Consider the following 22,169-nt stretch of genomic DNA (forward strand, 5'->3'; position numbering starts at 1 on the left):
CACGTTTGGCCTCTTCTTCCGCTCACTTCTATTAATTGCATCCTTATCTGAGCCCAGTTGTTCAATCTCACATTCATAGTCCAGTTTTCCTCTGGTGAATAAAGATGATGCAGAGGCTGCCTCCAGCTGTTCACCCCTTTTGAACCTTGTCAAGAGAATGATCAGAAACATTTGAACAGAGCCGGCCCATGAAATACTAAAAGGATGAAGAGGAGTGTGACTCAGTGGCTAAAAAGGCAAATGGTATTTTGGGCTGTATCAGTGTATTCTGTCTAGAGAGTGGGAGGTAATGGTGTGGCTTTACTCTGCTCTGGTTCAGCCTCACTTGGAGTCCTGTGTTCAGTTTTGGGCAGTACAGTTGAAGAGGGTTGTAGACAAACTGGAGCGTGTCCAGAGGAGGACAACAAAGATGGTGACGGGTTTGGAGACCAAGACGTATGAGGAAAGGTTGGGGGAGCTTAGTCTGTTTAGCCTGGAGAGGAGACGACTGAGAGGGAATCATTTTCAAGTATTTAAAAGGGTGCCATATAGAAGATGGAGCAGAGTTGTTCTCTCTTGCCCCGGAGGGACAGACCAGAACCAATGGGATGAAATTAATTCAAAAGAAATCCCGTCTAAACATCCGGAAGAAGTTCCTGATAGTCAGAGTGGTTTCTCAGTGGAACAGGCTTCCTCGGGAGGTGGTGGGTTCTCCATCTTTGGAAATTTTTTAACAGAGGCTGGATAGTCAACTGATGGAGAGGCAGATTCTGTGAAGGCTCAAAGGGGTGGTAGGTTACAGTGGATGAGTGATAGGGATGTGAGTGTCCTGCATATTGTGGGTGGTCAGACAAGATGACTCAGGAGGGCCCTTCCAACTCTATGATTCTAGGAAGAGGTGGAGGTTTCTCTGCCCCACTTTTCTCTGCATTGAGGAGTCACAAGCCCTGGCCTGGAGAGCTCAGGCTAGCCTGATTTCATCAGATCTCAGAAGCAAAGCATGGTTGACCCTGGCTAGTATGTGGATGGGAGGCCTCAAAGGAATGTCAGGGTCATTATGTGGAGTCAGGCCATGGCAAGCCACCTCTGAACATCTCTTGCCCCAAAAACTACATGGTGGCTATAAGTCAGCTGTGACTTGGCTCTTTCTACCACATGCCAATATTCATGCACAGTAACGTTTTTCTTATTAGCTTTTCTAGTTGTTAATGCACCGTAAAACATTTCTGTTCTTATAGTTTAATACTGTTCTAGTATATTTGGAAAACACTCCTGTGTGATTCTTTTGGATGGCACGCAAGTTTATAACTGATCGTTCATTACTCCGAAGACATGTGCCGAACCGGCTTGATTTAGGGGTATAGCCACCATATGTGCAATAATGTACTTGTCAGGTTATCACCAAAATGTGGAGGCGGGTTGACTTTAAAAAATAAATTTGATGGATAATAGTATCATCTATATATCCTGTTGATGTAACTGATCTAATTGATACTTCCTGCTGATCTAACTCCTATATTTATAGATCAGTTCCCAAACGCCTTATGCAGTTTAAGCCAAGAATCATTTGCGATTCCTTTTTGCAAATCTTTCTCTCTCTCCTGTTTTTGTAAACTGTCGTCCCCCCCCCCCCAACCTAATAATAGCCTATGTATATTGAACGTAAGCCCATGAGAACTGGCAGGTTTTTCTAAAATCTGCTCCATTTTATTTAATTGGGAAAGATGTTGGCTTCATACCATATTCAGAGCATCCTATCTGGTTGGCAGTTTACACACATATATGTGTGTTTTTTCAGGTATCAAAGTCCAGGTTCTCTATTCTCTTCTCTCTATCTCTTTTTGTATTGCTATATCAATATTTCCAGATTGAGATGGAAAGCCAAATTAGTTTGTCTATAGCAGTAAACAAGAGCAAGAATCTAGGAGCACCTTAAAGACAGATACATAGCAGGCTGGTTAGTGCATGAGAGAGAGAGACAGAAAGAAGAAGGGAATGACAAGGATGTAGAAGCTGCTAGGAGGAGGGAAAAAGAGGAAACAGTGTTTGGGGGGGGGGCATACAGAGGAAAGCGGTGTCCCACAGATTCCTGCTGTCTTGCTGGTGGATGGCCCTAGACCCAGAGGTCAGCACTGGGCAACTCAGTCATAACTTTGCCTGATCAAGGCTGCCTGTGGAAGTCAAAGAGGCAAAGCTGGAGATGAGGGACACATCAAGGTATAGGATTCCTGGTGAATGGGAAGGAGAGAAGGAAGCAGGCAAGGGGAGAGGCTAGGAGAGCTTTCAGGGAAGAGAAAGAGGAAATAGTAAGGGAGGGAAAATAAGATCCTCCCTTACGAAGTCTTTGCTGTTCCCCTGTTTCTTTATACGCGTGTTTCTACAGCAGCCTTTCTCAATTTTTTTGACGGTTGAGAAACCCCTGAAACATTCTTCAGGCTTTGAGAAACCCCGGAAATGTCATAATCATGCAGAATGTGGTTGGGAAGCAGAGCTGTATACATATCCACTCAAGGCCCCTCCCCTTCCCACCCCCTCCATACACATCATTGGCCAATTTGTGGGGAGGGGACAAGTCAATATGACCATATATGATCATATCACCAATAAGTGTTTAACAAATTTTTAAAAATACATTAAAATAATTAATTTACACCCATTCAGGAAACCCTGGTTGAGAAAGCCTGGTCTACAGAAAAGTACAGTCCTGGGGACATTGCTTCTACGGCTAATAAGCTCAATTGCTGGCAGAATCCAAGAGTCACTGTTCTCGGGTGCCATTTATGCCTATTCGGATCCTTTCCAAAAAATTACTTCCAAAGATAAACCGTAGGCATTTGCAGGAGCGCAGCAACTCCACCAAAGATACAAAAAAGGGGTGGAATGGAAGTTGCACAAATAAGAATGAATATTAACGCTCTATTTCTCCCCCCTCTTTTGCATTCCTGTCTGGTAGATGCTAATTAATCCTTTTCAGTATTTCCTTTTATCTTTACCCAGGCCATCTGCCTTAAAAATGAAAGCATGCCGGTGCTCTCAATTCCAGTCTACCAGTGCTTTAATCCACACTGACGGAGAAGCACGTCAATCCAGTGGGCGGGGGAACCTAAAAGACTGGATGACTTTAGCTATGTCGCTTGCTCATGCCTAGGTTTACCAGCTCTGGGTTGGGAAAGAGCTGGAGACTTTGGTGATGGAGCCAGGAGTGGGTGGGATATTGTGAGAATTTGATTTCTGAATAAGTAAACTCGTGGAAATAAAGTTTCTTTATTTTAAGAAAATGCAAGCATCTATGTTGAAAGCATTGTCAGGACTGAGGTACAAAGCATAGGACAAACAATATAGGGATTCATCTCCCCTCCCTTGGGAACTCGAACCAGGCACAGTTCAAAGAAGTCAAAACATGGAGATAAGCATTTGGCCATCTGGGACAGGAAAGTCTGGGAACTACAGAGCAGTATAACCAGAGAGGAGAAGGAATGTGAAAGGAGTGGAAGGAATGTGAAAAGAGGGTGAGAAGGCATAAAAATATAATGGCAAGAAATCAACCTTGGGGGAGGGGTCAAACCAAAGAATCTGTGTTACCTCTGGGCAAATGAGCTAGGCCAGAGCAGCACTCTAATAAGTACCAGAATAAACAGACTTAATTCATAGCAGAAATACCTAGGGATTCTGACAGATATGAGGTGGGGAGGGACCTCCAAAGCCACCATTTTCTCAGGGAACTGATACCATATGTTTAGTCTGGAGATGAGCTTTAATCCCCGAGTAGCGGCATTTGGGTGGCATCCCTACTCACATTTCATCTTTCGAAGCATACCTCTAGATATGCTCTTAGACCATGCTTCTTGCTGTAAATCCTCAGCATCTTCATGCCATGGTGTACACGTGGGTGTCATGCAACTCACCTTTAGGTGGTTGTTGCTTATGATATTTCCCGTCCCCGTCCCTACGGCAACCGCTTCCTATTTTTACAAATTGATTCATCCAAGCTACTTCCTGGTCTTTCATTCCCCCCCCCCCCCCGTTCTCATCCCTTTCAAACAGCTGCTTCATGGCCAAAGGTCTCTTGGGGATTCATTGTTTGCTTGTTTTGTAGCTTGTCACTGGAGGCCTTACACTGGAGCTTGTCATTCACAAATCTCATGCTGCCTCTCAGCAGGACACCGCATCATATCTCTGTTGACGCACTGACAGGTGGGTCAGGAGGACTGGCGCTCTGCTTCGCAGCCTGTGGCCACGTGGTACTAGGAGTACCACGGCTGATTTGTTTGACTTTGTTAACACGCACTATTTCCCGGCCCTTTCGAAGGATTAGTCACAAACCTATATCAAGCTGGTCGCCCCACAGTGACAGCTCATATTCCTCTGCAGTTGCATTGCGCAGCTTACTGCGAGAAACTAAACTCAAGTGCCGATCTTGGGAGTTTGAGCAAGGTCCCCACCACTACACAGTCCTAACAATGTCTGAAGCTGGGTGAAGTCATCAATACCTCCCCGTGACAGCCTCAGAAGGGTGATCGTTTATTCTCATGTTTAAATTTAAAACACTGATCTTTGAGAAAGAGTAAGATGGGCAGCCAGGTCAGCCTGCCTGTAGTAGTCAAAGAGTAGCACCTTAAAGACTAACAAAAAGTAGCATCTTAAAGACTAACAAAATTTGTGGCAGGGAGGAACTTTTGTGAGTCACTGCTAACTTCTTCAGAGACTTCAAGGTTGGTGGGTTTCCGTTCTGTGCAGCTAAATGTGCTGCCTTTCGTGGAGAAAGATCAAGATGGTTAGCCATGCCAGTCTGCCTGTAGCAGTATAAAAGAGCAGGAGTCCAGCACCACCTCAAAGACTAACACAATGTAGGGCAGGGCGTGAGCTTTCATGAGTCACCACTCACTTCTTCAGATGCAGAACTGATGAACGAAGTTTTGACTCTTGAAAGTTTACACCCTGAAACTCTTGACTGTCTCTCAGGTGCTCCGGAACTTGGGTCCAGCTGTTCTACTGCAGACTAACATGACTGCCTGTCTGCAGCTGGTCGGTAGCGAGCAGTGCGGTAGACGTAAAAGAAGGAAGGCCCTGAAGTCAAAGGCACCCCTCGAATGCAATGAACCGGAGCAGATTATGTAGACAGCTATTAGTATTCGCAGGCTGGTAAAGCTAAAACGAGGGGGAAAGTGATAATGCAATTAATTCCATTTTATGCAAAGCTGCAAGACCGTTTCCAGCTATACAGTGACATTCCACAGTTTTTCCCGATCTCTGATGAAAACCCAAGGGGTTGCCAGGGACCTGCCGATTAATGGGCATTTGACCACTATGTTTCTGAGTTTGGAAGCAGTCGGGTGCCCATGCGGAAGGTTGACTATTGAGAGTTCTGCGTTAGGAACATTTTGGATATTCAACAGGGGTGAATGGCAGGGGCAGGGGCAATGGCAGGGGCAGGGGCAGGGTTTGGGGAGGGGAGGGACCTCTGTGCTGTGGACTTTCTCCTTTGCGGGTCCCCTCCTTGACAGATAGCCTGCTGGAGGAGGTCAAGAAAAGCTCCCAGTCTCATGTCTTTCCCTCAAACCATGCAGAACTGGATAACACAGACATTAGAGTGGCACACTGTACTAAATAAGTCGCAAAGTTACTTGGAAAAATAGTTAGGGAGTGTGGTATACAGTCGGGGGTATGGCTTGTAAAAACTAGGATCCTACCATGGAATTTTGCATCATTTAACGCAGGGGTGGGCAAACTGTGGCCATCCAGATGTCCATGGACTACAATTCCCATGAGCCCCTGCCAGCGAATGCTGGCAGGGGCTCAAGGGAATTGTAGTCCATGGACATCTGGAGGGCTACAGTTTGCCCACCCCTGATTTAATGTGTCATGTTAATATCTAGAAAAGATGAAGAGTTGTTTTTATATCTTGCTTTTCACTACCTGTCTTTCCTCTCCCCACAACAAGCAACTTGTGAGATAGCTGGGGCTGAGAGAGCTCTAACAGAACTGTTCTGCAGAAACATCCCTAAGAATCATAGACTCCTAGAGTTGGAAAGGGCCATACAAGCCATCTAGTCCAACCCGCTGTTCCATGCAGGATCAGCCTCGAGCACCCATGATAAGGATTTATTTTTATTTACTACATTTTAATACCACCCTCCCTTGCAGTTCACAGCTGTTTATAGCATAGAAGTATCTGTCCAGCCACTGCTTGAAGACTGCCAGTGAGGGAGAGCTCAACATCTCCTTCGGCATCCAATTCCACGGCCGAACTACTCTGACTGTGAAATTCCTCCCACCCACCTTAGATATCTAGGTGGTACCACACTACATGTAAGAGAGCTGTGACCAGCCCAAGGTCACCCAGCTGGCTGCATGTGGAGGAGGACTCTCCAGAAGGGAGTCCATTGCTCTTAACCACTACACCATACTTGCTTTGTTTCAGTTTTGTTTTTTTTAGCCATCGGAGGGGGGGGGGTTAATTCTATGGCCATAATCCTACTCTATTGCTTGTACTGAATGTTCCAGCTGTCAAATGTATACACTTATTCTGTTTAATCTGCTTTGAGTCACAGTGAAAAAGGCGGACTCTCAAAGAAGTGAATTAAACAATAAAATAAGTGTAATTTAATTGACTAATTGGCTGGGCAGATCGTAAAAACACAGTTTTCAGTCCCAGAGCTCTGCACTTTGCCAACAGAGGTCAGCTGAATGTATGCAAGGAAATATTTTAGAACAATAAGGTCATTCCGGAAGACGTCCTATTAAGCAGAGGTTCTGCCTGAAATCTTGAAAAATTACTATTAGAGTTGCAAACAGCCTTTCTCCTTGGTATTTTTGGGGCATTGGCTCCACCATTTTTGGGGCCGGTTCCCATGGCAGCCATTTCATGGTTGATTACACCACGCTGTGCCAGAATTTCAAAGATGAATTTAAAACGGGCTCAAAAAGGCCAGAGCCAGTCTCCGGGTGGGACCTGGGGATCTCCTGGTATTATAGCTCATTTCCAGGTGATGGAGATCAGTTCCCCTGGAGAAAATGGCTACTTTTGAGGGTGGACTCCATAGTGTTATGCTCTACTGAGGTCCCTCCCCCTGCCCCAAATCCTGCCCACTCCCAGCTTCACCCTCAAAGTCTCCAGGTATTTCCGAACCTGGAGTTGGCAACCTCACTGAAGACCCCTGTATTAGAGTGTTCCCGTTTGTGGAGGGTTATTCTGGGGCAGCTTGTGTACCCAGAGGGATACTTTCTCTCCATCACTCACCGTCCTAGTCTCTACTCTTCAAAACAGACTTGATGGACTTGTTTCAAAGCCACAGTTCAAAGCCAGCCCAATTATCCTTTTCAACAAAATCATCTTAATCAAAGGCTTCTATCGGTGTAGCTTGTTTTGAAGAAAATTACCTTGAATCGTGGGGCAGGTTTGCTCACTGTACCCCCCCCCCTTTGACAGCTGGTCAACCCACTGCTGTCAGTCAAATGAAGACTGGATAATTTGGGGGGGGCTTCCAGGAGGCTCGCCGTGCCAACTGCACTTGGCCAACATCTCATCTGTCCCTATTAACCATCTGAGCCTCTGAGTTAAATTCTGGATGACATTCCTGCATACTGAGGAAGATTAGGAATGACACCCTTAATAGAGAATTTAACATATGATGCCATTCTTGATCCTGCTTTGTTGCTAGAGGGGCAGACTGGTGTAGGGGCAAGATGTGTCATCTATTCATATGATGCCATATGTACTTCTTCATATATGCTTCAGGACCCTCCTGAAAACCAGCAGGAGATCGGGGTGGATTTACCAGTAGAAAGAAGAAGGCCTAAGCCACAATGCCATCATCTCACAGGGAAGTGATATGATCATACCAGTGAGTTCTGGGTGGCATTCTGGTATTTGGGCAAAAGCTCTATGGTAAAACTGGCTTCTTTCAGGATGCATCAAAATTGTGTGAGGCTAACAACATGGCCTAGGCTGCCTTCTTCATACTGGTATGTCCCCCTTCCTGCCAGCTGATCAGTGCCTGAGGGGCAGGGGCTGGCAGTTGGGGACCCCTGTGTCCACCAGGGGGTCTGGCAACCCCATTGCTTCTCATATAGGTTCGCAGCAGGCTTTCTCAACCAGGGTTTTGTGAAATCCTGAGATTTCTTGACGGCTCTGGAAGGGTTTCCCGAATGGGTGGGAATTATATAGTTTTAAAAATGTGTTAAACATTTATCAGGTGATATGACCATATACGGTCAATGGCCAATGATGTGCCTGGAGGGGGTGAGAAGGGGAGGGCCCCTGGGTGGTCATGTACACCGTTAAACTTCCCAAACATATTCTGCACGATCGCACCTCTTCTGGGGTAATACCGATCTCCTCAGAGTCATGGGTTTTGTTCATCTACACTGGTGGGTATGCTCTTCTTGCCGTATAAACACGACTCTTGCATCTTCTAGAGAAACAGCCACCTCCCTGCCATCTCCACTGAATGCAATTTCCATTTTGCTTTTGTCTGATTTAAATTTTCCCTCTGCAACAAATATGATTGATCTGGAGTGACCCTACCTTTAACCTGCAATATCCTAGAGGGGATATAACCCTCAATATTTGAAAAATTGGTGTGAGAAAGCATGAGAAAGCATGCAACGCTCTGCGTGTTCAAAACTAGCTGCTGAGCTCCGTGGTAGAGAAGCCCTGATTGGCCAAGCTTCAGTTCCTTGTTCCCAGGCTGCAAGCTTGCCTTAAAAGGGAAGGCCTAACTTCTCTCAGAAGAGGCTCCAGATTTGCCTCTTGGTTTTTTTCTCCCTCCTCTGCTGTCTCCAATCCTCTCCTCCCCCCCCCAACTTCAAGACCAGAAAAAAAGAGGTTCCTGCTGTGCTTGGTTCCCCCCTACCCTTCTGAGCTTCCCTAACCACATGCAGAACACTTTTCTGTTTCAATGGGGTGGGGGGGGGGGAAGACCCGAGTTCAAATCAATCTGGATTCTGTAGGATCCACAACGTAATAAACAAAGTAAGTACAGATTGAACCCTAGTCTTAAGTTGATTGACAGATCCAAACCTAGATCTTATGTGAGCTTTGGCCCCAGGCTAGGAACAGTCTAGACACTCAGGACAGCATGACTGACATCAGACCAGCACTCAGGTCAGGGTCATGTGCAAAGCCCATCAGATAGCAAAAAAAAAAAAAAACCCCACAGCATGGAATGGGACTTCATAGAACATTGTATGCATTTTTCATTGTCTATCAGTTGATTGTCCTGTGACAGCCCATTATGTTTGACAGCAGTTTGGTTATTTCACAGTGAGGCACAAGCAACGTAACGGGGACAGAGCGTTCTGCTTGGATCCTGAGTACTTTTTTTATAACGATGGTATCAGCCACGGAGGTTGTAAAAACAGACGATTTTCAGAAATGCATTTTTATTAATATAATTCTACAAAGATACCCCAAATATAGCTAAATTTAGTTTCTCATGAAGAAAGGAAGATAAAACCCAAAGACAGATGACTAGAAAGAAAGATTTCCTTTCCTCTTGCTCAGACCGATAGCCCTTCTCAACCTATTCCTCACCTTTAAGGTACTTTAGCTATAACTATTTAACTTTCTTGTTGCGTCCTGTAACAGGAAATCTATGACCATGGCCTGAATCCATGAGGCAGTGCTCCTTGTTGCCAGACAAATGGTTTATTTGGGGGCATTCTGTTCTCGATCTCAGTTTCAGCCGTGAGCAACATGTGTTGTTTGAACATCCATGTTCTCAGCACTTCCTTCAGAACTACTGTTTGTCTTATACTTTACTAGTCCTCTCATCCAGCTGTTATGGGGAAGGCTGTTGCTCAGTCAGAGAGCTTTTCCTTGGCCTGTTGGAGAACCAAAGTTCGGGCTGCTCCCACATGGATGTTTAGTTATTATTGGTTGGATCAGAAAAGCACTATCAGGGCTGTGACTGGCCCAAGGTCACCTAGCCAGCTGCATGTGGAGGAGCAGGGAATCAAACCTGGCTCGTCAGATTAGAAACTGCTGTTCTTAACCACACCACCACACTGGCTCTTCATCACACTGGCAATATTTTATTTCCATACTGGGCTAAAACTCTATGGAGTCGATCAGGGGTGGGGCTACTGATCAGGGGTTACTCATATTATAAGGCGGTGTGTGAATCTGGCCTGAGCAAGGTTGTTAATGATAGGATATTTTGGAGGTCACTAATTCACAGGGTTGACATAAGTCAGAAGTGACTTTATGGCACACATGCATTAGATGTTCAGTGCTCAGTGATGGCCTACTGAGAGCCAGTTTGCTGTTGTGGTTAGGAGCAGCACCTCTAATCTTGAGAACTGGGTTTCATCCCTCACTCGTCCATATCAAGCCACCTTGCCGACCTTGGCTCTCTCAGCCCCACCTACCTCATAGACTGTTTATGCACTGGAGGTTTCATAAACTGAAGGCTGCAGGCCGGAGTTTTAGTCATGGCAGGTTGCCCCACCTCTTCCTGCACCCACATAGGGGAGCATTTGGCCCGGTGTGCCTCAACTGCCCCTGATTTGTGCTCCTGCATGGGAGCTGGGGCAGTGAAGTTCCCAGTGTGTAAACAGTCCTAGCATGTCTATTGTGTGAAATGGTGGCAATTGTAGGAGACTTGGGCCAGTCCCAGTTCTCTTGGAGCTCTCTCAGCCCCACCTACTCACAGACTTTCTGTTGTGGGGAGTGGAATGGTAGGCCATTGTAAGCCACTTTGAGACTCCCTTGAGTAGTAAAAAGTGGAGTTTAAAAAAACCCAGTTCTTTTTCTGTATTGCAGGCTTCTTCAGTTCCTGTGGGGTTAGGTTGCTCCGGTCATCAGTCCATGTGACTTTGTTTGTTAGCCACCCATGTGTGAGGACACTGACCTCCAACATCCTCTCTTTTGCAGACCAAGGATTATTGGCAATTCTACCACTTTGGCAAGGACGGACAACAATTTCCCCAAATAGGGTGGCCAGGTGGTGGAATGTCTGGCCAGAAAGCTTTCCACTTGCTTACCAGGAGTCTTGTAACGTGGAAATTTTACCTCGTGCTGCTTCTTGGTTTGGAGAGTCTGCTGTGAACATTTCATTCTTTGTGCTGAACTGAATTCAGTGGAAGGTTATTAGAATGGTTATCATTTTTAATGAGCGTGCTCTGCCTGGAATCTCTGAAGTGGGAGATAAAAAAACGGAATAGAAAAGACTATAATATTTTTTAAAGGGCCTCTACAAGTACAATAATGATGGATGAAAAATGTCTTTTTCCTTATCTGATCTATTTGCCTTTGATTTGGGAGGGGAACGACTGCACATGGGTGGGGTGTATATGTCTTGTCGCTACTTAGGAATCACAGGGTTTTCTGCCTCTGCTCTTGGTGCCACCCAGGAAAGGTTTAAAAGCCAAGCCTTGCTAGGCCTTGCCTTAAACTGAGTTTATTAGGAGTGGGGGGTGGCTGTTTGACAGAGGCTTCGGATTCCCAAAGGGCCTCACATTTATACACTTGTTTGGGGCATATGATAAAGTTTGCAGCTTGTTGATACGGGCATCATATGTACCTTTTTAAAATAAAAGACAACCATCAATAATTTAATAATTTCTATAATGTCCCTCCAGGGCAGTTTACAACAATAAAATACAATCATAAAATCATCATCACCTTTATTTTTATAGCCCTCTCTTTCTATGCTCAGGGCAGGTAACGACAATTAATAAAAGCAAAAATTGACAACAGTAAAATGTTAAAAACAGCCAAAAGATTCTGCTGTGTATAACTCCCAACTAAATCCAGGTTTTGAGGGGAGGGCCCTCAATCTTTCCAGTCCAGTTTTAATTCAGGGAAGTGAGGCCAGCATATCTTGGAGGTCTGTCAGGGTCCCCACTGTATGCGTAGCTGAAGAGCTCTGTCTCCCAGGCCCTGCAGAACGGGTTAAAGCTGTGCAAGACCCTGATGTCTTAAACAATTTAAAACCCACCACTGCCTGAACACCATCTGCCGGCTATCCTGACTGAGGGCAATCTAAATAAAACAAAATGACAGGCACCTCCGTGGCTAGAAGAGTTGGTTATTACATGCCATTTTTCTCTACCGGGAGCCTCAAAGCAGCTTAAAATCCCCTTCCCTCTCAGCCACCCTGCAAGATAGGTGAGGCTGAGTGACCCCTGAGAGAACTGCTCTGCTCAACAGCTCAAAAAGGACTGTGACTAGCCCAAGGTCCCCCAACTGGCTGCATGTGGGGGAGAAGCGGGGACTCAAACCCGGTTGGCCAGATTAGAAGCCACCGTTCTTAGCCTGGACCCCCACGCTGGCTCTCTAAGGAGGGTGGCCCCGCTCTCCCCACCCCTGCCGGAGCCCACCTGCCCCAAGGCCTACAGGTGCGTCTCCGGACCCCTGAAAGGCGCTGGCCCCGCCCCATCGCCCTTTGAAAGCAGAAAAGGAAGCCCTGCGCCACGGAACCCCCAGCGGCGCCCCTCCGAGCAGGACTCTGCTCCCCAAGCGCGCCGCGAGGAGGGCGCGGGCCCCCGGCGTCCTCCCCAAGGTGCGCCTTGCCGTGCCCGGCGGAGGGGTGTGGCCAGGCGAGGCTCCCCGCCGCCCTCTCGGCGCGTCCGCGGCTGGGCTATTCTGCGGCCGCCCAGGACTGGCTGGCGGGGCCGGTCGGCGAGGAGCCGCGGGGATTCCGTCCGTCAGCCAAGGGGCCACTCCGACGCACGCCCGCGACTTTCGCCTGAGGGGAGCGGCCAGGCCAGGGACGAGGAAGCGGCGGCGGCGGCTCGCGAGGGCTGCGCGGTCTTTCCCGCCCCCTTGTGCTGCCCACAGACCTCCCGGCCGGCGGGAAAGGCGAGGCCTGCGCCAGCCAGTGCGCGACAGCCGGGCAAGTGGGGCTCCTCGTCGCCTGCCCTCCGGACACACAGCTGGGACCCTGCCAGGTCGGTCGCCTTTGCGGGCTTCCACGCGCGGAGGTGGGCAGGCGCGTGGGGCGGGCGAGCTCCCCCCCCCGGTCGCTCCGCGCTCCTCGGCCGCCGCCTTCCCGCCCCGGCGCGAGCGCTTCTTTTGGCACCGCGGACAACCATCTTGGCCGCGGCGTTTTGGGAAGGTGGCGCCTGCTGGGCGAGATCCCGATCGCTCTGCTGATGTGGACCGGAAGCGCGGCGGATCGCGGCTGGCCCGAAATCGGGCTGTGCAAACGGGGGAGGGTTGGGGGGAAGCGGCGGGGAAGGGGGGTTTGGGCCATGCTGGCCTTTTTACCTGCGTTTCGGGCCGGTGGGGATGCCAGAACGGAGGGGGAAGCCAGAATAATGCATGCACCAGGCTCCCAGGTTTAATGGAAACGCTCTTCATTTTAGGGGGGGAGCCGTGCTGGTATGGGGCTGGAGAACAAAGTTTGAGTCCAGTGGCGAAGTTTAACTCTACGTATAAGCGTTCATGTGCATGCACACAAATGCTTGTCCCCAGGATTTCCAGCTTTCCTGTGCATGCACACAGCTGCTTGCTCCCAGGATTAAACTTAGTTGATCTTAATGAGCCCGTGGATTTAAAACTTTGCTCTTGATTTCAGTTGAGCTTGGAGACATCCAAAGACGTTACTTCCAAATAGCATCTTTAAGGGCTGGATTTTCAGAGGGCTTTGGAAGCACTCCTTCCAAGGAGAGAGTCGTTTCTTGTATATATGGATAAGTAGGCCTGATTCAGATAATAAAGATTTCACTGTAATTTGTCTAATGCGGATTTTGTACGACTAGGTAGCTGACGATACAGGCCTGTGGAGACTTATACCTTTCTGAACCCACTGAAGTTCCTTGCACACTGTGAGATCTTATCCGGGTTCGCCTTCTGCTGGTTTTGACAGTGAAGGAAACTTGGCCGTTCCCATGTCTGTAGGCAGGGTCATTGCTAGAACCACTTCAAGTTAGTCTGAGACTGTGTTGACCAGCAGCACAACAGCTAGTATTGAGTCAGTTAACACCTGCAAGACCAACAGGAATCTTTTTGTGGGGGGGGGGGTATGAACTTTCGAGAGTCAAAGATCTTGTGGGGCACTAAGCTTCTTGCTTGGAGTCTGTGGGAACCATATGGTGTCTGTAGGTCTGCCTAACGCTCCTGTATACCCATGGAATTAAACAGGCTGTTTCTCTGTTTCTCTCTCTTTGCCGGCTTCTCTGTTGTTCTGTTTCTCCTTTTCTCTATTCCCTGTTTATGCGGTGTCCAGCGCAACAAATGCTTCACTGCCTCCTGGAGTAGGAAGGTAGGGTTGCCAGCTTTGGGTTGGGAGGTTCCTGGCGATTTTGGGGGTGGAGCCTCGGCGGGGTTGGGAAGAGGAGGAAATTCAGCAGGGTACAATGCCACAGAGTCCGCACTCCGAAGGAGCCCTTTGCTCCAGGAGAACTGGTCTCTATAACTGGATGTCATTCCAGGAGGTCTCTAGGCCCCACCTGGAGGCTGGCAACTGTACAGGAAGAACTGTAGCCCTATGTGGGTTTTATATTAATGGATGGGGATTGCAGGTGCAGGGAGGGGGGGCAGCAAGGGCATTGCTGGCTAAATTCCATGCAGGGAGGGGGGGGGAGCAAGTGGATGAGCAGGGAGGTTGCGCCCACATATGGAATGCTTGCCGAGGGAGGGGGTCAGCAACTGCAGCTGCCAATCTGTTCCAGCTCTCCCCCCCTCCCCCACCGCATATATCGGACTGTCCGCATATATGTGGGCACAAAGCTTTGTGTAGGAAATAATTGCACGTGGTCCTTCCTTTGCCACGTATCCCAGGTAGAACAAGGTGAGGTCTTTTGTATATGATGTGCCCGGCCAGGCCTGGGAAAGGCAAGCTGGCATAATTGTTGCCGCTTTCAGCACTCCACATACTGTGCTGCCAATAAGCCCATGTGATTGAGACACCCAGCCTTGACGAGAATTTCCAGCCGGGTGGATTCTGTGCCGTCCGAGGCCAGCCACGTTTTACATTAATGAAACGATTGTATTGATTCTGCTGGGCTGAAGCGCTCCTTGAGTTTCATTGCAAATGTTCTCAAGGGAGCTATGCCGGGTTTCATAAGACAGAGGAATCTCTTAGAACGCGCCGCTCCCCTGTGAGTGGCATTTATACAGACAGCTTATAAAACGAGGCAGTGGGAAGCTCATGGCTTTGGGGCCTCAGAATGGGGGTGAGAGGAAGCAGGGCCTTTTTGGTGGTTGCCCCCAAGCGCCTGGAGTGCGTTCCTGGAACAGGCCTTTGGACGGGGGGGGGGGGGTGTTTGTGTGTGTATAAATTTGTAAAGATCACAGGGGGCCAATCTTATGCAGAGCCGGATAGGCGGTCTAGAAATCGAATAAATAAAAAAAGGAAATAAATGTTACGTTAATGCATGATTTGAGTTTAGTGATGTATATAAACACAGATGTGGTTTAGGATTGCAGCTTTATGTATGCACAGCATTTGAGATTTGAGCTGGTATGATTTTAACTTATTTTCCTTTGTGATTTTTTTTGGGATTTGCCTGAATTTGCTCTTTTTTTGTTATCTGGGCTTTTAAAGATTTTAAAGATTGGCAGCCTTTAAAAGATGTAAGTAGCTTGTGTTGGCCTGTATTTATTTGTTTATGCTCTTTGTAGACCGCCTTTCTCACTGTGAGTCAGCACTGTGACTCAGTGCGGTCACCACAATGGGGTACGTTCTGTGACCCATGCGTTAGGATTCTAGAAGTCCGGAACCACTAGCATAGCATAATTGTTCACATGACACATTAAGTGGTACAGAAACAACATGAAAAGGATCCTGCATATAGGGAGCTATATTCAGCAGTATAAACCACAGTCCCTAATCATATTATGAGTCATTTTGTGAACCATCGTGTACAGTACAGCTCAGTTACCTGCATAGAAAAACCCTCTTGGCATAGTGCAACTTTACCTAAATTTGCAGAAAGTGAGGGCTTTTCTGACATCCTCAGGCAGGCCTCTCCAAAAAGCAGGAGCCACAATGGCGAATGCTTGCGTGGGGGCAGCTGTTCCTTTTGCCCAATTGCAGAAGCTCCTGCTGACTGGAGCCGAGTTGTCATGGCAGAGCAGAGGGCGAGATCCAGCCCCACCAATAAGAGGGTCCAAGACCATGAAGGCCTATACTTCAAACTGCATCTGGTAACAGATAGGCAGGCAGTGAAGCATCCCCAGAATGGGAGTCACACGTATGCTCTTCCTAGCTAATAATCGAACCACAGCATTCTGGACCAGTTGGTGTTTGCGAGTTGGTTTTGAGGGGGGGGCAATGTACAGTGCATTACAGCAGTCTAGCACAAATATTACGGTGGCATGGATCTAGGTGGCCAGGTCAGCTGTATCAAGGTAGCGGCTGTCTTATGGGCTAGGCCAGCCTTTTCCAGCCTTTTGACCATGGAGGAATCGCTGAAATATTTTTCAGGCTTCAAGGAGCTCCGGAAGTGGTGACACGCCCCTTCAGAGAAATGGGTGTGGAAGTGAACTGCAGGAGCCAATCAGTTGACATCATTTCCCGATTCCATTGTGGAGAAAAAGACAAGGCCTGTAAAGCAATAGGGGAAGTGGGCTACTGAGATATCTAGTGACGTGAGTGGCCATTCAAACTTCTGGGAAAGGCCATGTAACCCCTGGGCAGCTCTCGGGCAACCCCAGGATTCCCCAGAACTCCAGTTGGGAATCCCTGGTCCAAGCTGCATTGACACAACAAAGTCCAAAACAAAAGTCTTATAACACCTTTTGTTAAGACCGACCCAGACAGCGCAACAGCGATGTGCAATTTCTCCAGAACCCGACTCAAAGGTGCACTTACACTGCTGAAGGATTATTCTCCTGCAGTTGGCAGCAGAATTTGAATCTGGGTTCTGTAGGACCCTTTAGGTAGCATGACATCCTTATTAAAACCATGCCTCTCTCTAGCTGCACGTGACATCGAAATCCAAAGTGTGCTTACTCAGGGGTAAGCCCCATGCAGTGTAATGAGGTTCAGCTGTTTCCTCCCGGCCAAGTGATCCTTCACTTAATTGTTTCCTGACCTCATTAGGAAAAACACAGTCCCACCATTTTTAATCCCCCCCTTAATCTATGTGTATTGCTCTCATGTTGCACCTGTGGTGCTAAGAACATTGTGGGGGGGGGACAAAAATAGTTTAGGCAGACTGGGAAATCTGCTTGCGGCAGAGAGCATTGAAAGGACAGGCAAGAAGCAAGGCTGAAGAACCTACCGGTTGCCAAGTCTATGAAATGAATTCCAGACTAGAGGAGATTGGATCCTCTCTCTTTTGTTACCATCAGTAGCCACCTCCTAGTGTTAGTGTGGGACGGGGTGAGATAACTGTGAGCTGTATGTGACTAAAGAAAACCTCTGCATCCAGGGGCCTGGGCTTCTATGCCCCATTGTTGGTCCTCCAGCGGAACTGGTTGGTCACTGTGTGTAGCAGGAGGCTGGACTAGAGCCAGAGTGTTGTAGTGGTTAAAAGAGGCGGCTTCTAATCTGGAGAGGAGGGCTTGACTTCCCACTCCTCCACATATAGCCAGCTGGGTAACCTTGAGCTAGTCACAGTTCTGGTAGAGCTGTTCTTTCCAGAGCAGTTCTGTCAGAGCTCTCTCAGACCCACCTACCTCGGAGAGTGTCTCTTGGGGGGAGAGGAAAGAAAGGCAATTGTAATCCATTTGGGGAGTGAAAAGCGAGGTATAAAAGTCAACTCTTCTAGATCACCCTTTCTCAACTTTTTTACTATTGAAAAACCCCCGTTGTAGCACAACTAGGCTAAGGTTGGGAAGCATAGCTGCGAACATGTCCACCCGGGGCCCCTCCCTATCCCATCCACCTCCAGACCCATCATGGGGGGGGGGAGGAGTTCACCATGATCAAATATGGTAATATCACCTGATGTTTAACAAATCAATTAACTCCTGCCCATTTGGGAAACCCTTCCAGGGCCTTCAAGAAACCCCAGGGTTTCACAGAACCCTGGTTGAGGAAGCCTGTTTGAGATGGACCACTGGTCTGATCCAGCAGGGCTCTTCTTATGTTTGTATCAGGGGAAGACTTTGACATCTGTGCCCTGTGGAACTTGCTGGCCACTGTGTGAGAAGGGAGGCCGGTCTAAATAGGCCTCTGGCCTGGTCCAATAGAACACTTCTTGTGCTCTAAGGATTTTTCTCAGTTGTGGCCCAGCAGGAAAGGACTTTTAATCCCTTGCTTTTCCCCCCAGCAGGTCTGCATAGCCCCAGAGTGTATATGTGACCCTTCAACTTATGACGACCCCTATTAACCAAATGGGCTCCAAAATGCTTTCTTGTTAGCCTCTGCATTTAGCACTTGTTAATTATTACTCATTCATGCTTCTTGGGATAATCTTATTTTTTAATTGTGGCTTTTTTTTGTTTGTTTGTACACACCATGCTCCCTTTGGGTGTTGTCTGGTTTGTTTGAGAGGCACTTGAGAAGAACCCACCCCAAAACAAAATAGAAAGGAACCCAGTCTGGTTTCGGTTTTATTTGCTAGCGATGGTGTGTTTGTTTTAGCATCAACAGCCAAAAGAGTTGAGCCTTCCTCTTGTGGCTTGTGCTGACATTTCCAAGAATGCATTAGGCTGTTGAGCTTCCATTTTGCCCACTTTGGAGGAAGTGTCTCAGGAAGAGTGCCTGCACTCAAAAGCTCACGCCCTGAATAAATCTTTGTTGGTCTTAAAGGTGCCACTGGACTCTGTTTTTGTTGGCCCAATTAGGAGGTAGCTCATTTGTCGTGGTAGTTTATGGTGGATGCTGGTATATCTAAACAGGAGACAGATTCCATTGCAATTTCCAACATACGGTCCATCGGCTTGTACATCCAACTTCCAACTTAACATGGGAGGCTCAGCCTGTGAACAGGGAGAGAAAGATGAACCAGGATGCTGCACACACAGTGAGTCAAAGGCTAGCAAAAGAAAGCAAGGTGGAGGAAGCCCTGCTCTAACCAATGTGCTCCTCTCCCAGGCTGTGCATCCCTCCCCTCCATTATCTGCAACGTAACCTTCTGGTTCAGACTACGTAAATCAGTGGTCCCCAACCTGCCGTCCGCGGCCTGGTGCCGGGCCGCGAAGGCTAGGGCGCTGGGCCGCGGTTCCCTCTCCCTGCCCCCCCCCGCAGTAAAAAACTTCCCAGGCCGCAAGCTTGCGGCCCGGGAAGCTTCTTACTGCGGGAGGGGGGAAGAGGGAATCAGGGCTGCGCCGTGCATCGCGCATGTGTGGCCGGGCCCGCGCATGCGCGCTGTGCGGGCGGGGCAGTTGCCCTGCTGGTCCCCAGCTGAAAAAAGGTTGGGGACCACTGACGTAAATAACCATCTCCTTCAGCATTCTGTTGGCAAACGAGGCCAGCCAGATACCTCTATGAAAGCACGTGAGGAAGACATGAGACATTAGAACTCAGCTTTTGTTTTTGGTAGTCAGAGATAGATTGCTTCTGCACTTGGGGAGGTTCTAGTTATTAGCTATTATATTTAGACAAACCTGCCATCTATGAATTGTCTATGAACTTTGGTGTTGGGATGTGCTGTCAGTCACAGCTGATTTATGGTAACCCCATAGGGTTTTCAAGGCAACAGATGTTCCGAGGTGATTTGAATGTGCAACCCTGGACTTCCTTGGTGGTCTCTGATCCACATACTAGCCAAGGGCTTACCCTGCTTAGCTTCTAAGATCTGACAAGATCAGGTTAGCCTGGGCTATCCAGGTCAGGGCCTAAACACCTGAGACCTTTAAAAACAATCTGTATACCACACCCTGTCCCAGGTAGTCCAGCAGATTTTAGAAAGCCAAGCAGGGCCAATCCTGGCTAGTATTTGGATGGGAGACCTCCAAGGATTTGGGTGGTATGAAAGCCTGGGTTGAGCCTCTTGGGCTGTTGCTTGCCTTCTATCATCTCGTATAGGACTTCTCTTCTTTTCTCTCTTACTGAGGCTTGGAGCTGTAGGCAAGTTTAACTTTTTGATGTTAATTATCCCAATAAGATAAATGTACCAACATGAATCTGTCATCTAAGATGTACTTCTATTTTTGTAAGTAAAATTTCTCTTTCTTATTACCACTGGAGTTAGGTCATCATTGTAATTTCCCTTCAACCAAGAAACATGGACAATCCGTGACGCTGTTAAAAATCTTCCCTCCTTATCATTACCCCAAAGGTGGACAAAAAACAACCCAGCTTTTCCCCTTCAGCTTTGTACTGTGCAATCTTCCTAGAACTAATCACGTCTTGGCAGTGAGGGAAGTGTTTGCCTCAGAATTTATTTCTGTTGCAGAAAAGCGGTGCTCATGGTTTTCAGAGCTAAAAAATTCTTCTGAAGACAAGCGGAAGAAATTACTTTTGAAAAACGTGGAGCTGATCCTGTGCTGACTTTTTACAAGGTTGTGCTGTCATATACAACCGGCGATAGCTATTCAGACCATGTTCGTTCCAGGGTGTGCGATTTTTGCACAAGTGGACCAAAATAGTTTACATGTAGAAATATTGCAGAGCACCAGGACAAATTCCATGTCAGCATGCCTTGCATTGTCTTCTATCCTGTATGGCTGGTTCCATGGCGTGGTTCCACACACGGTTCATATTTCTTTTAATGAACTGCCCTTTGTTGGTCTATTGAATTCTAGTATTTTTTGACAGTTCCCTAATCCCCAGATCTGATTTATGGCAGTTTTTGGACCAGAAACATGGTTGACAACAGCCAGTTCTCCAACACGTGCAGTCAATATGCTACTGAGAATTCCTTTAAAAAACTTGTCCTTTTAATCTGGAAGGAGAAAGATTCTAATTGGTCACTTCCTTTTCCTTTGCCCATTCATTGACTGTTTCTCTGATGGCAGTTGGGAGTAACTAGTTGAGCATCAGGACTTGTGTGGTGAGCATTTTAGTTACACCTTCAAGTGGTAAAGTGATGCTTCAGTTTTACTTTCCCCTTAATCTGGAAAGTGGATGCTTCGGCTTTGCAAACAGGTCGCTTCAGGGAACGGTACTAAAACCCCGCTCAGAAACTAGAGCTGAGGCAGCTTCATCAGGTGAAATAGTTATAATTTCAAACAAATATTTGATGGAACTTGGTGTGTGAAATATCATAACTGGTCATCTGTTTGTGATTCTTCATTATGGATATTAAAAATTGGGGGCTCAATACTGGTCACTCCTCCTTTTACTTTACTTTACTTTACTTACTTACTTACTTACTTATTGTATTTATATACCGCCCTCCCTAAAGCTCAGGGCGGTTTGCATGAAAAAACAAAATGGTACAGGTAACATCGTTCTGGTAACAGAAAGGTGGTAACAACAATAACGTTAACATAATAACAATAACAACAATAACATTAAAGGAAGGCGGAACTGCAAAGAGCCTTAGCTCAACTCGTACTGAGACCCAGGGGTTGAGTGGATTTGTTAACTGTCATGGTAGGAAGGGAGCTTGGGGGGCCAATTGGTGGTAGTTGGAGAACGATTCTGACCACCTATATGTGGGAGATGGGAAGTGAGGGGAAGCTGATGGGAAACTGGGGGTAGAGGAAGAGAGCAAGACAGGAAGAGGAGTTCTAGGACAGGAGACCCCTCCCTGTCCTCCACCATCTGAGATCATGGTGCAACAGTCCCCCAACTACTAATTGAGAATCTGACCTGACCTGAGTTGGACAAGGAACTTTTCCTGATCAACCTTCGTCTCCTTTCCAGTTTTCTACCTCCCCTTCCATTGTGTCTTTTTTGTTCTTCTTTACTGGGTCTATCAGGAGCCTGGAGGAAAAGAAATGTGCTGTCCATTGAATAAATGCTTATCGTTGTTATTCATCGAGCAATGTCATTTGCCTGAGCTGTGAAAAGCTTAATCGGCCCATTTTAGCGTGGAAAATTGGACGCAATGTCACGTCTCTTGGAATCGGCAGAAATGTTATAGTTATATATGGAATCTGCTTATATTGTAACCTGAAATTGCCTTGCTGTTAGTAGCTAAGTTAGCTGAAGGTATCTGAACATGAATATATTTCACTCCTGATTCAGAACTTGGTCATTCTCGCTACAGAATATTTTTGATGATGATGTTAGCCATTCAGTTGAGTCCGACTCTTGTTGATCCTGTGGCTCAACTGTCACCACGATTTTCAATCACGCACAGCTTCTTATAGTTGTTCAATGTTCCGGCCAGTCTCCATTTTGACCATATCTAACAATTGTGTTCTTTGTCAGCCTGGTTTCCTTTCCCCACCGACCAGT

General features: G+C 47.4%; 1 protein-coding gene across 2 annotated transcripts in view; it reads left to right on the forward strand.

Annotated features, from left to right (window-relative positions):
- RAB27B (RAB27B, member RAS oncogene family) overlaps positions 1-22,169 on the forward strand; it is a 119,748-nt gene that overhangs the window by 66,831 nt on the left and 30,748 nt on the right. Inside the window, exon 1 of one of the 2 annotated variants that reach the window (XM_077346809.1) lies at positions 12,403-12,873. The exons of the other annotated variant lie outside the window; for it this stretch is intronic. The gene's annotated coding sequence lies outside the window, so the exon portion shown is untranslated. Of the gene's footprint in view, positions 1-12,402; positions 12,874-22,169 lie in introns of those variants that run through there. 2 annotated transcript variants of the gene reach the window in all.

Source organism: Paroedura picta, chromosome 7 (assembly GCF_049243985.1).
Source record: "Paroedura picta isolate Pp20150507F chromosome 7, Ppicta_v3.0, whole genome shotgun sequence".
Classification (NCBI taxonomy): Eukaryota; Metazoa; Chordata; class Lepidosauria; order Squamata; family Gekkonidae; genus Paroedura; species Paroedura picta.